This window comes from Aptenodytes patagonicus, unplaced genomic scaffold (assembly GCF_965638725.1).
Source record: "Aptenodytes patagonicus unplaced genomic scaffold, bAptPat1.pri.cur scaffold_100, whole genome shotgun sequence".
Lineage (NCBI taxonomy): Eukaryota > Metazoa > Chordata > Aves > Sphenisciformes > Spheniscidae > Aptenodytes > Aptenodytes patagonicus.
In genome coordinates, this window is record NW_027472046.1 from 69,965 (window position 1) to 81,879 (window position 11,915).

At 42.6% G+C, this 11,915-nt stretch overlaps 1 pseudogene; it reads left to right on the forward strand.

Moving 5' to 3' along the window:
• Positions 1-9,553, forward strand: part of LOC143173531 (E3 ubiquitin-protein ligase RBBP6-like) — a 34,718-nt pseudogene extending 25,165 nt beyond the window's left edge.
• The last annotated feature ends 2,362 nt before the right edge of the window (positions 9,554-11,915 follow it).

The window sequence follows — 11,915 nt, forward strand, 5'->3', positions numbered from 1 at the left end:
AAGACACAAAGAAGCAGCATTCAGAAGCTGTTTACCCTTTTTCATATGTTTCATTAATTTTGCGTTGGAAAGTAACACAATTTTCACAGAAGAATTTAATTGGCTGTAAGTCATGGAAATTTCAGGGGGGGTTGCAACAGCCAAATTAGAGGCGTTGCTGGAACATGGACCATTGCGCAGCTATTTTTGAATTTCTAGTCACTAGAGTTACAGATCCATTCTTTGAATGCTGCACAATTTCCTAAATTGTGGTATATATACAGTGGACAACACAATCTAATTTGTCCGAACGCAGACGCTGTAAACTGTGTAAATGTACCTAATTGTATATAGGACTATACCAATGTGTATGTGTGGCATATTAGCAGATGTGACCTTCTGAAACTGCTGTAATGCCATGTTTTGCTATGGAACCGCTTGCATTTTTTGCTCAACAATGTGTAACTTTGTCTGGGAAAGCACTAGCCATTGCACTTGGTGAACAGGCGCAGTGCTAGCCAGTTAAGTTACTAGTCTTTAAAGTTACAAAGATTAGAGAAGGCAGGGCCTAATGCAGAGGAACTAGTTCTTTCCCCTGAAAATAAGGGCTGGAGTTCATTTCCAAGAAAGAGAAATCTCTTCCCACTGGGAACTTCTTCCCTCACTCCCTGCAGAAATTAAACTGTGTACATTTGGCAGAAAAAAAAGAAAAAATAGTTTGGAAGGTAGCCACCGAAAGACATTGGTCTCCATTAGTGCTGTCCCTGAATGTGTCTTTGGTTCTGTAAACTCATGTGAAGTTTTCCTCTAAAATGTGAAAAACTGTCCAAGTGGTGTACACATTTAAGCTTCTGAGAAAATTTAAGTATTTCAGAAAAATACAGGAACATAACATAAAGCAGCTCGAAACTGTTACTTACTCTAACCTCTTCAGAGCAGACTGGCCTAGCACGTAGGCAATGTGTTGTAAAATGTTTTCTGTTTTATTATTACTATGTATTAAATGCCACATTTGAATTTTGGTCTATTCCTAGTAGTGTTTTGTGGGTTTTGGATGTGTTTTGTAAAACGTTTGTGTTCAAACAAATTAGTCAGGTATCTGTAAAGTTTTCTGTAAGTGTTAATGGAAATGAGTTCATAGCTGTCGGTCTGGATTATGTTACTGTTGAGAAAAACCTGTCCATGAATTTAATAAATAATAAACCATTTAATAAACGATTTAATAAAATGTTAACGCTAGTGGGTTGCTTTTGTGAATGAATGCATCTAAAACCAAAAACATGCGTGGTTGATCTGAATGAGAGGTGCTTGAAGGTCCAAATAATTTACAGTCACTCCCTTCGATACCTGCTGGTATCTGGACTAGTGTGTGACCAAAACATGTGAAGAAATACTACTTAAAAGAAGCCAGCTGGCTTCAATAATTTGAAGACCTAGTTCTGCATAAGGTTTATATTACAATTTGTGCGTTAAAAGGACATGGTCAACTGGGAAAAAACTGCAGGTTTTGCTTACTGTCGTTAAATCACTTAATATGAAGGAGTTCGTAGGGGAGGAACATGCCGTCTGGACTGCCTACAGCACATGGTGGTCAAATTTCTACTGAAAAGAATCTTTTGTCTTGCTGGGGGATTCTAAAAAGCTTGATTCCTTTTAATGCTTCTCTGTCTGAAGCTGAATTTCAGCAAGCAGCAACGACTTCCCTGACTCCTAAGTTGTGTGTCCTTTTAATGCTGCAAAATGTAAATAATGGTACTTGCATACATCTTTCTCAATTAAACATGCAGTGGATATCTTCTCCTTCAAATAGTCTGGAGGTTAAAAATCAGTTTAAAAACACTGGATAGCTTAATTTGTTCTACACATAGCTTCAGTCCACTTGGGAGAAAACTGGATTGGTTACACAAGTCTTGATGCAAGCTACAAACAGAGCCCGAGGCTGTGAGTGCCCGAGAATGCTCTTTTCAAGTAGGATACAGGCACCTAAACACCACGTAATGGCGTAAGGACCCCCCAGAACATCTTCAGGACAGCTCTACTGTATATAAGCGACTGTGTTCATGCAACCTCAGCCAGCGTTGTGCTGCTCTTTACAGGACTGGGCGAGTGGTGGTGTCTGGGGCTGTGTGGGCTTACATGTGTTTCTGACACGTGTGTCAAATACTTACCTGTCACACAGACTGCCAATCTGGCCGGAGCCAATGCTTCCGAAGAAGATAAAATAAAGCCGTGATGATCCAGTCTTGCCATGAATACAATCCAGTCAAGTAAGTGCTGATGATGTCAAACCTGGTCTTTGAAGATTATGGAACACTGGTAGAGATGTTTGTTCTAACAAGAGAGACACAGGCATACCTTTTTCTTTTATTCCCAAAACCCTTTTAGCTACCTGAAGAAACCCTTGGGTCCACCTCCACCATCATATACTTGCTTTCATTGCGGAAAACCTGGCCACTATATAAAGAACTGCCCAACAAAGGGGGTAAGATTGTGGGGGGCTTCTGGTGTTACTTCGTTTTTAGGTTTTTTACCTTGGCAGTTATGTCACGAATACAGGAATACTCATATTAAGAATTGTTTCTCTTGGGGTGCAATACAGTGCTTACGTGGCAATGTTGCAAAGCCCTTCAAAATCCAAGGGAAACCTGGCATTTTGAATGTAAAATTTTCTTTTTTGTAGGTCATAGACATGAAACATGTCCATAGATCTTCCTCTGTGAACTTTCAGGCCTGTTTTTATATATTTCAGTATCACTGGAATTTCTTCTGGTTTTAACTCTTTTTAATGACAGTTTGCAGTTTTTAGTATTTCCTATAAAAACAAGATGTTCATCTATTGAATATTTGCGTGTTTTAATTACACAAGCCTCTGGTTGAGTGTTCATGCCATTTAACGTTAGTCACTGAATGTAGACGCATGAGGTATGAATTCAACCATCACACACAGATGGTGAATACAGGTTTCCCCAGTGAGTGGTTCAGAGCACCAGATTAGGCTCTTGCTCTGAACTGCGCTGTGCAGGAGGAGCGGGCTTTTGTCTCTTCTCTGAGTGGATGGTGAGCTGGGGGATAGTTCACCCCTAAGGAACCTGAAGTTAAGCCAAAGAATGTCGACTGAGCTCAAAACACCGCTCAAGCCTTTGGAACATCCTGGCTATGTTCATGTAGGAAAACAAGTATTTCAGTCGAGCAACCCTTACACTAGGTCAAAGGAGAGGATTAAAGGCTTTTGCTGCTTAAAATAACCATTGAAATGCCATTTTAAGTGTGTAAGGACTTAAGATGAGATATGTCTGCATTTCTTTTCGTAACAGGACAAAAATTTTGAGTCTGTTCCCAGAATTAAGAAGAGCACAGGAATTCCAAGGAGTTCCATGATGGACGTGAACGATCCCAATACAAAGGGTGCTATGCTGACAAACTCTGGAAAATACGCGATACCAACTATTAATGCGTAAGTATGGAATTAAGTGGACTGACCAAAAAGTGAACGAGAGAAACCATGCGTAAATGTCCGGGTGGCAATGCAACCAAGTTAGCCAGTGCCTGCAATAACAGGGGATGAAGCATTGTCATTGTATCTTCGCCTTAAAATCTGTGATACTTTCTGATACTAAAATAGGGTGGTCCTACTGTTCATGCCCGTGGAAGCTGGTTAAACTTGCGGCATGCTAAGAATCTGTATTTCTGCAAAACATTTCAGCAGTGTATACAGTGGAGTCGTTCTCTTTGAAAGCTCGTTTTGCTTCCGTTTCATGTTTCAAAGGCTTCTTGCAAAATTTAACAAACAGCTGTTCGACTGAGATTTCCTCCCCCTCAGACTTTTACCAAATCCCATGTGTGAAACAGACTGAAGTTTTCCTGTTGCTATAAACTAAGAAAATACTACTGTGTGCTGACAAGAGTGGCTGTTTTAAAATGCACTTGGTAGCACTTCTGTTTTTCTGTCATGGATCTCCGTTTGTAGAAGCTGTAACATAGACTTCTTCCATTTAGAAAATGTAATCACTCGGAGACTAACTTGATCCTGAGCCTGCAATTTACATTTACCCTCGGGCAAAGGAGAGGTGGGATTCATTTCACCTGATTTCTAGCTGTCAAAAAATTATTTTTCTACTCTGAGCTAATTTCTGAGTTGATCCAATGAATGGGAGAGTTCTGCAGAAGGAAAATTGTTCCCCCTCCCTCTTCTAGCGTTGTGGCTATAGAAAAGTTCTTTAAGGTAAATGCCTACATTTTGGAAGGCTAATGTGGAGTGAGAAGAATTCCCTCTATTATCTTCCTTTGATAAAAGCCAAAGCTTGGAAAAGTTTTCCTTGACCCTTCTTTAACTTTTTTCTTTTCCCTTCCCCACCCCCCTCCAGGGAGGCTTACGCTAGAGGAAAGAAGGAAAAGCCTCCCTTTTTACCAGAGGAGCTCTCCTCCTCCTCCTCCTCCCCAGACGAACCTATTCCAGATGAGTTGTTATGTCTCATTTGTAAAGATCTAATGACTGATGCAGCTGTTATTCCCTGCTGTGGAAACAGTTATTGTGATGAATGTAAGTGTTACTCCCATGTTTGTTGATTCAAAACATCACATCTGATCTTCTGGAAGCAGATATAGGAGATAACGAAATTGCTTTGTTACCAGTTCTATCTAATACTTAAGTATACCCTGAATGGGAAAGGACTCTTCTCATATATAAAAAAAAAAAAAAGGCAGAAAGCTTTTTTCCCTTTTGACATATCTAGTTAAATCCTCTTTACATGCGGAAGGACGAGCATGAAAAGAGTGCGTAATTGTGCAGGTGATTACAGTATCAGATATCAAATGCATTTAGTTTGTCCACAGCCCTTTCTCTCATACAAAAGTATGTAGCCAACTCTGGTGACTTACTGTGGTCTGCAACAAAGGGATAGTTAGGCATTTAATCCACGTTCTTCTCCATTGGAGAGCTGGTTAAAACCTTCAGAACTCAAACCTACCAACGCTTTTCTGAGATGTGTTTTATTCATTAACCTTGAGGTTGGTGACTTCTTACTGTGCTAGATAGTGGAAAAAAAGACTAGTCGAAACATCAAGACACAGCCTACTCTACCTCTTCAAATGTTACAGTACTGAAATATCAAAACTGTAGAGTTACTTGCTGCATACTAGAGATTTTTTTACACCATTGAACCCTTATAGCTTCATGCTCTCAATTCAAGACCATATTCACCCATTAATCATACACGTGTTTTTATAATTGATTGGATCCCCCAAAATTTCCTTAGTTTGGCTAAAAACTCTTTTGATGATTCTAACTATACACAGGTATTAGAACAGCATTACTGGAGTCTGAGGAACATACATGCCCAGCATGTCATGAGACAGAGGTTTCTCCCGACACTTTAATTGCCAACAAGTTCCTACGCTAGTTAACATGATGACTTTTACGTAAACTGTAAGAAAAGTCTATTTGTAAAAACCTGAAATGGAAGAAAATATTCATTTACATCTCCTTAGCAAGGCTAAATTGAATAAAGCTAAATTTACTTTTTGGATCCATTCTCTGTTGTTACAGAAACTTACAACTCTTTAGAGACAATCTGGCAAATTCAAGTCACACTTTTGTTTAATGTGATTGCCTCACTTTCAAATTCGGTGTTAACACTGAAGTATTTTAAATACAGAGTTACCAGTCTTTAATATCAGTGTTTGATATGATGTGTTCATATAGCTGTATGTTGATTTATTTTAGGATGGATAGCATTTACAGGAATACACAAGTAGTTTTACTCTGTGGAGGCTTTTGTTTGTATAGCTACTGAAGTTTCATATGTCCTTTTCGTAAATGTTTTTACACCTCTAGGCTGTGAACAACTTCAGAAATGGAACTGGCTACACAAAAAGACTCCGTGAGCAGGTTCAGCAGCAACAGCAGCAGCAGCTGCCACCACCACCACCTCCGCTACCACTCATGGCTGTTACACCTCCCACTGCTCTGGTGACGGCCCCTGGACTTTCTAAATCTTCCTCTCTGTCAATGAGCAGTTTGGTGGAAGAGAAGGTCAGTTTTATTTCAACATATGCAGCGATTCTTGTCTTTTAGTAGAGCTTATTTCCCAACTGTTGGCATTTATTCACAAGGGCTATCAGGTTCCTGTACTGAGGCAACCAGCATTCCCAAGACTGAGGGAACTGTTGGGGTTGAGGATGTGGAAGGCAAGTATGAGGATCAAGAAACAAGCGTAGTCTCAAGTGAACAGAAAGCAGGGAGAAAAATGCTGAAGTCGAGAACAAGAAGTGCTCGCCAACATGCTCCTGCTTCATTTGCTTTCTTCTTCAAAATCAGGGCAGAGTGTAACAGAGAGTGACGTGTTTGGGGGTTTCTTTAGAAGTTCAAGTCGAGGAGGCCTGCACAGTGAACGTGCCCAGAGGACTCAGGCCCCAACATGACCAGCATCAACACCAGTCTTTGTGCCTGGGCCTCCACCTCCCTTGTATCCTCCACCACCCCATGCACTTCCTCTGCCACCGGGGGTACCACCACCACAGTTTCCTCCTCAGTTTCCACTGGGTCAGCCTCCATCTGCTGGGTACGCTGTCCCCGCTCCAGGATATCCCCCAGCTCCTGCAAACAGGTCCTCAGCTTGGATACCAGCAGTAGTACCAACGGCTCATTCAAATACCATCCCAACAACGCAAGCACCTCCTTTATAGAATCATAGAATCATTTAGGTTGGAAAAGATGCTTAAGATCATGGAGTCCAACCCTTAACCTAACACTGCCAAGTCCACCACTACACCATGTCCCGCAGCACCACATCTACAGGTCTTTTCAATACCTCCAGGGATGGTGACTCAACCACTTCCCTGCACAGCCTGTTCTAATGCTTAACAAGCCTTTCGGTGAAGAAATGTTTCCCCATGTCCAATCTAAACCTCCCCTGGCGCAACCTGAGGCCATTTCCTCTCATCCTATCGCTTGTTACTTGGGAGAAGAGACCAACACCCCCCTCGCTACAACCTCCTTGCAGGTGGTTGTAGAGAGTGATGAGGTCTCCCCTGAGCCTCCTTTTCTGCAGGCTAAAGAAGCCCAGTGTCCTCCGCCGCTCCTCATCAGACTTGTGCTCTAGACCCTTCAGCAGCTTCATTGCTCTCCTTTGGATGCGCTCCAGCACCCCAATTTCTGTCTTGTGGTGAGGGGCCCAAAACTGAACACAGTATTCGAGGTGCGGCCTTACCAGTGCCGAGTACAGGGGGGCGATCACTTCCCTCATCCTGCTGGCCACACTATTTCTGACACAAGCCAGGATGCTATCAGCCTCCCTTCTCTAGGGAGGAGTTTTACAGAGAACAACGGAGACTTAAAGAGGAGTAAGTATCTGTCTCAGTGAAGTTGCGTTGTTTTTCATTTTTGTAATTCGGTAGCATTATCGGACTGCAGTTACACTAAAGCGCATCTGACAGAAGCAAAAATGACAGAGTGTTTTTTCCAGTCTACTTTTTCCTTGCGGATGGTAAGCATCCCAAACTAAAACAAGACAAATGTGATTCTAAAACTTTCCCTAAAACTTGTCGGAATTCTACACTGGTTTTGCTTAAATAGGATGTTCTGTTCACCTTTTGGATTTGCACGCAGTATCCATTTTCTCATATTGGCCGTGTTTTGTTTCTTGGTGTCTTTCTGTAATAAAGGCCAAACTACAATTGTTATAAAGGTCAAACTTATTTTAACAGGGAAAAGAAAAAGTCCAAACTTGATAAGTTTACAAATGATTTTGCTAAGGAATTGGTGGAACATAAAAAGATTCAAAAGGAGCGTAGGCGTTCATTTTCCAGGTAACTGCTTACGTGTCCGTAACGGAGAAGCAAATTGTCTCGAAGAATCAGGAGTTCCACTCCACCTCTCTATCGTTAGGTGGATTGGGTGATTCGAGGGATTAGCAGCGATGGGAGTTTCACATGTAGGTTACTAGCTCAAATATGGCAGAGATGACAGTTGACTGAGGCTAGAAACTGAATACGTGTAGTTGCTGGGTTTTCTGCGTCTCCCTATTCTGATTGTAACCCTTACCTCAAAGCACTTTGGAGGAGGTATGTGAGAGAAACTGCCTTCTTTTCCTCTGTTGTTTCTCTGATGTGGATACACGGAGAGATTTCAACCTGGACTGCAAACTGGTGGCATTCGCTAGGACGTTGTTGAGATTGTTGAATTTGTCTTAGGAATCAAAAGATCGGACTTGTTTGTAAGGAAATCTTAAATTGGTGAAGGACTTTGAGAGGAGGAATGATGCTAATGAACATATGCGGAATAATGTGAAATGGTTCTTTAAAAACTAATCAAAGAAAAACTTGTGAAGAAAAAACTCAGGGTAGCTGAGTTACCCCCAAAAATCACTTGGGCGGGAGTCTGAAGAGCTCTCTATCAGTAATGCTGTCTTTCAGTATCTTTCCTACAGTAATGGCGATGAGTCATATTACTAGAGGCTGAGTTCAGAAGCTTTTAGATATGACTTTTCTTGAAATGCGGTCACTATCCTTGGTTAGAGCTAGAGGTACGTGCAAACTTTTGCTAGGACATCTGGCTAGAAGTGTCGATTAAATAGTCCTACTACACTATCGTTCTAGGTCACGTGGTTATCGCCATTCAAGGTCAAGGTCACCCCCACACAGAAGATACCATTCACGGTCAAGGTCTCTAGCATGTAGGGGCCAGTCTCCCACTAAACGGACTACACCTCAAGGGGAAGGAGAAAGGGAGTATTTTAACAGACACGCAGAAGTTCCACCGTATGATATGAAAGCTAACTATGGCAGATCTGTTGACTTGAGAGATCCATTTGAAAAGGACAGATACAGAGAATGGGAACGGCACTACAGAGAATGGTATGAAAAGTTCTACAAGGGCTACGCTGTTGGCGCTCAGCCTTGACCTCCAGTAAACAGAGGGAACTCTTCTCTGGGTAGGTTTGGTCCACCTGGGACCAGACCAGAGAATCTGCCATATGCTCAGGGACGTAGGAAGGATTATCCTGGTGGGCAGAGCCACCAAAATCGTAATGCAGCTGGAAATTACCCTGAAAAACTTTCTAGAGGAGAGGCATCAAAGATCCTACAAAATCAAAAGAGAAGGAGGTGGAAAATCCACTGGGAGATGACAAAGGAAATAAACATAAAAAACACCGGAAGAGAAGAAAAGGGGATGAGCATGAAGGATTTCCCAGTGCTGAGTTGTTAGAAGGTGCGAGACAACCAAGAGAGCCAGTTACAGCAGAAGATGTTAAAACGGTCTCTGTTCATGCTCCCAAGCAGAGATGATGCCACCCCTGTGAGGGATGAGCCTATGGAAGGAGATTCTATTGCTTTCAAACTGGTGCCTGAAGAGGAGAAAAAAGAGAAGGATGAGCCAAAAGCAAAAAATGACAAGACAAAGCGGAAAGTAGAAGTGGCTGTTCCTCCTAAGAAAGACAACATAATAGAACCAGCTAAAGCTTCCCAAGAGAAGGTGGACACCGATGGTGAAAAACCTCCTGGAGTGGAACCTCCTGTGAAAAAAGTGAAGGAGGAGTAGCCCAAGACAGACAGCGTTAAAACATCTTCCTCTTAAAAGGGTGAGAATATTTTGATACTATCCTGTAAAGAGGAGTTGCCAGTGTGGGAAGCTAGAAGGGGAGTACCTGATCAGCCTCAACGTAATGTTGCGGGATTACTCATCTTCAAGACACAAAGCAGCAGCACTTCAGAAGCTGTTTACCATCTTTCATACGTTTCGTTTGTGTTGGAAACTAACACAATTTTCACAGAAGAATTTAAATGGCTGCAAGTTATTGAGAGTTCAGGGGGGGTTGCGACAGCCGAAACAGAAGTGTTTCTGGAACACGGACAATTGCGTGGCTGTTTTTATCTTTGTTTACGAGAATGTGTATAAACACAAATCAGATGTTCATAAATAAAGTGAACATTCTTTTAGCCTCCTGTGTTCCCTGGCATGTCCGTATGACATTTCTAAGTAGCATCTTACTGTAAGCTAACACAGATGTCTCAAAAAAACCTAAAAAAAAAAAAAGGAAAAATCCTGGAGTGGGAGGGAAGCCTTAGTGTTAGTTAGAACTAATTAAAGTAAATGGAAGACAAAGCAAAACCATTCCCTTCTTGATTGCTCTGACTGTACCTGATTTGGGATGTGGGTAGCCACAGGGAGGGTGGGAGCCTTGCCTCTCTCTTCACAAGTCCTCTCTCTCTCACTGTAAAAGCACTGCAGCCTCAGGTGCTTCTCGTGTTGGAGACACAATTAGCTTTATTCTTAAAGCTGACTCAGGTCTTGGTCTAAAGTGTGGGGGGTTTGTTTTGTTTTGTTCTGTTTAATACAGATGTTAATAATTATAATGACAGTTCACAGTTTTTAGTATTTCGTATACAACCAAGATGTTTCTGTTGACCCCTTTGTGGGAAAATAATGGAAGATTGGCGAAGAGGATTGTAAACACGCTCAAGTGACTTGCAGCTGGGGTGTAGAAAAACACATATACCACACTAATTGTTGCTTAGCCTTGTGTGTTGGACAAGTAGAACATCTGTGTTTAGATAACACAGGCCTGTGATAGACTTAGAGGGACCCTAGTGAACACACTTGAGATTCCTGCCCTGCTACGGGAAAGATCAAAGTGCAGTGGTAAACTACGCCTGCGTGAATCCCTGACAAACAGGCAAAAACAGCAGGTTCAGCCATCCTCTAGCATGGACCGAGCCCCGCGGTGCCTGCATTCCCGCTTGTGTGTCTGCCCGGGTGCTGCTTCAGGGATCCCCTGGTTGGTGAGGTAACGAAAACAAATTTACTCTTTGCATTTCATCCGTGCTTTTGTGGTTGTTCCTGCGTCCTGCCTGTGCCGGCTCACCCAGACAGTTTACCCTACTCTGCAGGCCTGCCGAGCATGTGTAGTCTTATTTCCTGCCATCTACAATGCAAGAAGGAACCAAGCGTAGAGCGCAAGGTGCCATGTAACAGAACACAAGTCTGACAGAGCAGATGAGAAACTGGCTTAGCTGTAACTCAAGTCTGAAATGGATTAAAAGAAAAAAAAAAGCCCAATGAAGAGAGAAAGCAAGGATTTAAAAGACCTGACTCGCTGTCCTGATATTGCTCATTTCTATCAGTTGTCAGTATTTGTGTAAAGCTTGTGGCTGGAGATAGGAATGTTCTTGCTCGCCCTGATTTTAAGGCTGCAGTGTGATAGTTAGCATGCAATTAAAGCAAAACCAGCCAAGGTGCTCTCAGGAACAGCAATAATGTGCATTACATAGCGTATTTATCCCATGCTGAACAAGGATGGGGTAAGACAGAACTCCCTTTGGGAAATGCACTCAAATCATGTTAAAAATGCAGAATTCAAGACCCCACTGCATTAGCTACTGGTCTCACTCAAGACTGAACAGCTATCATCTGCCTTTGTGAACAAGAAAAATGAAGTCAATTGGACGGACACAGCACACCACAGAAGAGGACAAACACTTCAGGTTGAACCTCAGCAAGACACAAGACATCTAAAATAGTTTCTTCAGCGATGCCTCTTACCAGAGAGAGCCGCGGGAGTTTAACCACGTCTAGTGGAGAAAGAACGCCCTGGGGGTCCAAGCATGCTTGGTATCAAGCAGGAAAGGTGGGCTGTAATGGTTTAATGCTCTTTATTGAGTTAAAAAGGGGAAGCCTAGCAAGGCAGAGCAAAGCTTCAAGTCACCAGTGCCTGGGGAACCACTTCACCAAGGAAATGACGCCAAGCACACTCTGACCTACACCCTGGTGGAAATTCCAGCTCTTCTGACAAGAGGATGCTGCTGCAATACTGCTTGTGGGGTCAGGCAGCACAGGGAGCTGCAGCAAGGGCTGGGCACTAACAAGCAGAGTGACGCCGTCTGACAAGGCAGCAGACGGTCAAGCCAGGTGTACGGAACGGCTGCCTGGATGGGAAGCT